Source organism: Pongo abelii, chromosome 6, assembly GCF_028885655.2.
Source record: "Pongo abelii isolate AG06213 chromosome 6, NHGRI_mPonAbe1-v2.0_pri, whole genome shotgun sequence".
NCBI lineage: Eukaryota > Metazoa > Chordata > Mammalia > Primates > Hominidae > Pongo > Pongo abelii.
Genome location: NC_071991.2, coordinates 116,796,670 through 116,804,276, shown reverse-complemented (window position 1 = coordinate 116,804,276; position 7,607 = coordinate 116,796,670).

Here is a 7,607-nt window from a genome sequence, read left to right as displayed (position 1 = left end):
AGCTACAGTTTCAAATCCAGTCATGTAGTATGAATGCTTTTCTACTTTTTCTATAAATAATTTGTGAATATAAAACACAGCAGTATAAAATAATGTTAGAATGGGACAATTCCTATCTTAAATATAACACACCAAAGTGACTGTGTGAAAAGCACAGCTCCTACATACAAACATTTACAAAGGAATAGTAGGGAAATTTCTTTTTACCTTTTGAATCTCTTGTAGAGAAATTAGAGAAAAGAGAGAACACTGTTCTAGAGATCTCTTTGGAATATTTTTGTCCTGCATCACATGCCCACAGTAGAAGGAAAATGGTGAGGCAGTGATACCTTCTAACGTCCAACTTTCTTTTATTAAATGCTTTTATAAATACATAAAAATTGTACATATTTATATATAGCAAAGCAGCACATGCATATATGTATATATTTGTTATACATATATGTAGCAGAATAGCATGAGTGCGCATGTGTGTGTGTATATATACATACACATACACATATATATGTGTGTATACATATATATTTTATGTAATGATTAAATCAGGGTAATTGGGATAGCCATCATCTCAAACATTTGCTATTTCTTTGTTAGGAACATTTCAAATCTTCTCTTTTCACTATTTTGAGACATATAATAAATTCTTGTTAACTATAGTTGCCCTACTGTTCTGTAGAATATGACAAGTTATTCTTTCCATCTAACTGTATTTTGTAGCCACTAAACCCCCTACAATTTCCATCCCCTGGTAACTATCATTTTACTCACTACTTCCATGAGATCAATTTTATTAGGTCCCACATATGAGTGAGAACATGAAATATTTGTTTATTGCAGCACTATTACCAATAGCCAAGATATGGAATCAATCTTAGTGTCCATCAATAGATAAATGGATAAAGACAACATGATATATACACACAAAAGAATATTATTCAGCCATAAAAAGAATAAAATTCCATAATTTGCAGCAACATGAATGGAAGTGGAGGACATTATGTAAAATGAAATAAGCTAACATCCAACTCCTGAGAGATGTTTCAAGGTAATCACTTGGGCAGTTATGATATCTCTTACCTCCACTGAAGAGAAAGCATATTTGTGTCTGACTTAGCATCTCTAAGAAAGCTAAAGTGCACCTTTGGGGTCTGAAACTTATGGAAACCTAGAAGGTTAAAGAAGGGCTGAACTGAATAGCTGCTTGAAGGCAGGGGAGTTCAAAAGTCATGTTGTTTTGATATTACCCTGGTATCATGGAGATTTTTGACATGGGGTAAAATAACCATGAATAAGATAAGGCAAAGAGGGAGATACTGAGTTTGGTCATCTTTTGTCCTGCCTAATTTTTCTTGGAAGGGACTGGACCCCCAAGAGAAAGAAGAGGATCTTTCAGATATTGAGAGGTGTGTCATACAAGGCCTCACCGATGTCACTGGAACTGGAAAGAGAGTAGCATAATGAGGAACCTTGAAGGAAACAATTGTAGTGCCATCAGTCGAGTAAGAATTGCTCTACCTCTCCCTACTTTTCGGCCAACCTTTGCCGTAGGTCCTGTAGGAAAATAGAACTACAGCTAGTGAATAAGTTAGGGTTGTGCCATAAGAGAGTAGAAAGCAGAACAATCAACCATTTGTTGTTACTTAAATCTTCCATCCAGTAGGTGACCCAAGCTGGAAGAGGAAGAAAAGATTTAACCCAAAGTCAAGTTCTAAATTTTGATTAATGCATAAGACTAGACACTTCCGTGTGTCAGCAACTTAGAGACTGGTAGTACTGTTTTAATATCTGAGAATCAGCAGAGAAACAAAAGGCAATTTCATCCAGGGATAAGGAAGATTAGCCTCAATGAAACTATTTTTGAAAAGCTTTTAGGGGCTTTTAGTATTGGATTCTTATTTATCATGAGTCACATTGGTACAACATAAACTGCATATAGTTATGAAAATAGGGAAATGGGTTGAAGACTGAATTAATAATCTTAAATTTGTCATAAAAATGCATTCCCAAAACATGTTAAATAGTTATTAGAGATAGGTCATAATTTTGCATGTCTCCTAGGCCAACCTGTCTTTAGAAACTCTTATCGACAATTTTATCATAACCAAACCCATCTGCTGGTCATCACTTCCGAACTGTGGTCTTTATCCTAATGGATAAAACAATCTTATTTTTAAACCAATGATTCTTAGCTGCTCCCTTATTCTCATTTCAAATTTCTATTAATCACTGAATCCTAACAATTATGCTTTCTGTCCATCCACTAAATTGCTCCCTTCTTTCCCCTTCCCATGTCTAATTCCTTAATTTAGCTTTCTATCACCTTTTGTGTATACTAGCTTCCTAGCTGGTCTCTCCATTTTTGGTTTTTACTTATTATACTACATACACTTGCTATTCAAGAGAGTAAATGAATCACATAATAATTGTTTAAAATGCTCTCATGTTATGTTTGTTTTAAACCACACAGAAGCTTATATTTGACCTAAACAGGATAAGGACGAAATGGATTACAAATTCTTTAAGTATTTGGCCTTTGTTCACCTTTCTGTAATCTTTCCTCAATACTGAACTCACTTCTGTTCTCACACCCTATGAATCTGGTTATTTATCCATGCTGTTTTCCAAACCTGAAACACAATATTCATGACTCTTTTGTTAATCTGGATAACTCTACTAATTCTCCAGGTTCGACTTCTACCTCATGCTATACATTACATCTTTAGACTTATCTATCCTACATAACTGCTAGTTTTTAAACTCTGGACCTACTTCTCATTTCCCCCATCCTGACTAGTTCTCAAAAGAAGCTAAATCCTGTTTCTTGTGGACAACCATAACCTAGGATCCACCTTGTGACTTAGAACTGCACTGCTCCTTGCATCTATCTGCTTCCTGAATGCCACCTACCAGCATATTGAGCTTCTGGGACATCAACAACCATTTTGGAGCTAAAAGTTGACTTGACATCTTTGAACAGTAGTATATATCACTAATCCTACTCCTCTTCCCCAGGAACTATTGAATCAGTGTTTTCAGGGATCCGTTCTACCTGCGCTGCCTTCCTCTCCCTCCACACACACTAATCTTGTGACTGTGACTATGAGGTGTGATAGCCCCTACCAAGGGACCTGCTTCAGAGAAGATTTGGGCAGAAATGTCAGCCAAGACGGTGTTTCAGCTTTTCTAGGAGAAGCAGAGACATAGTGCTGAGTTCTGTCACTGAACCAAGGCCCACCTCCTGGAAATATGCCAGAGAGAAGGGGCTCCTGGGGAAATTTGAAAGAGAGAATGACTAAGGTACCATTGGAAGAGCATTTTAAATAGAATTTGGAACAACCAGGCGGAGCAGAGAACTACTCTGAAGCTGTGTAGTCTACTCTCCAGGATGTCAGTCAGTGAGGAACAAGGAATTTGGTCATCTGAACATTGCAGAAAACTAGAAAAGAGCCACCAGGAATTAATATCTGGGGCACTTGGACAGTGCATGGGATATGGGTCTTAGGACGTCTTTCCTGGCCTCCCTATGTTCCAGAACTTGAGAAGATATGTATCGTATTCCCCTTCAGTATTGCGACAGACAGTTAGTGGGGACTCATCAGACCACATTGACTTTCTCCTGGGCACTCAGTTAAATGGCGTTTTTTAGGTTCTCGTGCCATTAGTGGAGCCTGTGACAGGAGGCAGGCCATCAAACTTTCTGCCCTGAAACCTCTGGTGCCTTTGCTAGCTCCCTTTCCTGGCCTCCCTTCAGAAGGAAAACTATTCACTGGAACAGTAGGGATCCTAGAAGGGAATGGACCCACTAGATGGAAGCAGGCAGCCTGGTTATCTGAATGACTGAGTGGAGAAATAGCCCCTCATCATCACTGTCTCACATTAGACGGTGACTATGTAAGTAACACTTTTATTATGATAAGCCACTGAAGCTTGGGTGGTTATTTGCATAGCTGTTTGTATGTTCTTGGTACTAAGAGTTAATAGGAGTCAACAGGATTGTGGATAGTGCACCTATTGCCAATTAGTGGTACTAATTCCAGTTATGGACTATTACACACAATGGTGCTATGAATATTTTTGTACATTTAAAAATTGCCCACAAGCATACATCTTTGTTAAGAATATACTCAGAGGGAGAATTGCTGGTTCACATGCATCTTTGTTACATTAACATTGACATACAGCAGATTCCCCTTTGCTCCGCATTCTTGGCAACACTTATCTGTCTTTCGTTCCTTGATTAATCATGAAAAATTGTAACTTGACTCATGTTCCTGGCTCTTTGAATATTTTCTTTTGCCAGTTTTCCTAACAAGTCCATAGTATTTCTTGTCTTGGTATATCAAAGCAATCTGTATATTCTCATATAATTCATTTCTATATAGTGTATGTTTCAAATATTTTCACTTTTTCCCCACTTTTTAAAAAAAATACATGGCAGTTTTATTTTAATTTGGGGGAAAAAAGAAAGAAAACAAAAAGATGTGTATGCCTGGAAGAACAGCCACTAATCATGATTTGAGGCCTGTTTTGGAACTATGGATGTGTTTATACTTACTACGTATTTACTGAATGCCAGGCACTATACTAAATAGTTCATACTTATCACTTTTAACCTTCATGAGAACCTAAGAGGTAATTACTATTACTGTCTATAATTTACAAGTGAGAAATATGTTGTGTAGAGATTAAATAATGAAAAATATCCTGTCAGGATTCAAACCCATACAGTCTGAATCTATGTTACTTGTTTACCTCATGTAAACAAAATAGACATCTTCCCTTCAAAGTACAGTTTCTCACAGAAAGACAAATACTGTATTATCCCACTTTTAAAAAGTGTCCATAATTGTCTAGCTCATAGAAGCACAGAACATCATAGTTGTTGGCACTATCATGAACTGCTGTACAACATAGTGGTTATAGTTAAGAATACAGTATTGTGCACTTCACAATTTATTAAGAGAGTAGATATCTTGTGTTTTTAACACATACATACACAATACAATATACACATACACAAAAAGGGCACAAAAATACTTTGAAGTGCATTGGATATGTTTGTTGTTGTTGTTGTTTTGAGACAGAGTCTGTCTCTGTCACCCAGGCTGGAGTGCAGTGGCTCGATCTAGGCTCACTGCAACCTCCACCTCCCAGGTTCAAGCAATTCTCCTGCCTAAGCCTCCCGAGTAGCTGGGATTACAGGTGTGTATCACCATGCCCAACTAATTTTTGTATTTTTAGTAGAGACAGGGTTTCACCATGTTGGCCAGGCTGGTCTCGAACTCCTGACCTCAAATGATCTGCCCGCCTCAGCCACTCAAAGTGCTGGGATTACAGGCGTGAGCCACGGTGCCCAGCTGCATTCGATATGTTTATCTTGATTGTGATGATAGTGTCATTTGTATTTGCATATGTCCAAAATCATCAAACTGTATACTTTAAATATGTAAAATTCTTTATATATCAATTTATATTTCATTTTATCTTTACAAAGCTGTTTTTCATTTAAAAAAGTAGAGTTTAAATGTTCTTCCCGGCCGGGCGCGGTGGCTCACGCCTGCAATCCCAGCACTTTGCGGTCAAGGGATTGAGACCATCCTGGCTAACACGTGAAACCCCGTCTCTACTAAAAATACAAAAAAATTAGCCGGGCGTGGTGGCCGGGTGCCTGTAGTCCCAGCTACTTGGGAGGCTGAGGCAGGAGAATGGCGTGAACCCAGGAGGCGGAGCTTGCAGTGAGCCGAGATCGCGCCACTGCACTCCAGCCTGGGCGACAGAGCGAGACTCCGTCTCAAAAAAAAAAAAAAAAAAGGTTGTTCTTCCCATGCCTGAGGCCTTACTGAAATGGTACTATTTTCAAGTTGGGTTGAGTTACACAAAGGTAAATAATTGGGATTTCTAATTTGGTATGATATGACTCCCTTTTTATTTTATGGCTGACAATAATTTGCAATTTTTCAGAAGCTCTCTGTTTAATGAGACATTTCTGTGCCTCCTTGTGAAATTGCAACAAAAGCTAACCACACAGTGTTTACCTCTGTCAAAGGCCGTTTCCCAGAAAAAGGAACCTAAGTCACATTGACTACAATTCTAGAGCATAAAACCCCAGAACTCGGTAACTCATATTTTCTATTACATGAGTCACTCATACTTTCCAATAAATATTTTGGCATTTCTTATCTGGTTTCATTTCTAATGTCTATCCTCCTTCATTGTCGCTTTCTCCTCAAGTGCTAATATTGAAAAGCAATTTCTATCCCATGCTATCACCATTCAGATACTGAGGTTTAGCTGCTATCCTAAAATGTAGAAACATGCTGCAGCAGAAATTAAGAAGTCAGAAGCAAACTAGATTGACCTTGTTGAGATACCTGAGGTGTGCTTGTTTTCCAAAACAAACATGCAATATCTAATTATCTTATTTAGTGTATTCTAAGAAAAAGCCCATTAAATAAAGGTGAGTAAGCAATGCCAGCAGTGTCTAGGGAGGCCAAGAAATAGATCAGGAATCTTCTGACGGTAGCTTAACATACATTATACCTGATATAATAATAGTGATATTTCTAATCAACTTCTTCCCGAGTGATAAGTAAATAAACTATCATTTTATGTTCTGCAAACATAACTGCTAGGTCCAATGCAATTGCAGAAAATATTTGAAATAGTTATATCTTAATATGAAAAGGGCAAGATAACGCCCCATCCCGTGAAGAACTGAGTCCAAAGATTTTAGATAGAACAAGCTGAAGCCTTCACCAGAAATTAATTTAAGATTTTTATAATGTAGAGACAATATAAGCAACCAATGTTTTTCTATTTTACGACAGATTTGTACAGAAGTTTCCCGTTGGCTTCCATGGGAAATAGACTCTGAGACAGAGATTGTCAGGCATTATGTTTATGTAAGTGTATTCTCAGTGACATTACCTATGTGGAAGTAGGTGAAACACAACTGGCTAGAAGGAGACATTGAATTGTGCTACGTTCACAATAGAAGCCTCAGCTTATCTCCTTGAGAGCGATGGAATTGGGATGGCCCTTCGGAGTCATCCCAAATGGAGGAAATGTGGGAGGGCCTTGATACTTTCATATAGCATCAACCAGGCGTTGTATAAGTGCTGCAACCAGAAAGGAGGCAAAACATTGAGTGAGAAAATTTCCTTTCACCAAGGTCAAGGCAGTACAGTTCTTGCAGGTAACTCAGCTTTGAGCTTCAGTGAAAACATTTATACCAGCTAAGGAAATAACCCTGTAGAAAGTTGTCTAGGAAGTATACCACAGTATTCGTTACGAGAGATATGAGTTGTAAGCTCAATGGTTTCAAAGCAAACATTACCAATTACTCATGCAGTCATTTAAACAAAAGTATTATTGACACCAGTGAGTCATCACATTTTAAACAATACATCTTCCTGATAAGGCCTCAGATATACACTAGTTATGGTTGTGATTGTAAGCAGCTGAATTCTTTGGCATGCTATATAAAATATTTGGAGTTGAGTCCATTGGTTTTTCAAGACATACCAGAAGTTAATGATTTTGGTTTCAGTGGAATTTATATTGTCAATCTTTCTGGCAACAAGTAATTGTAGTGTTGCTTATTTGGT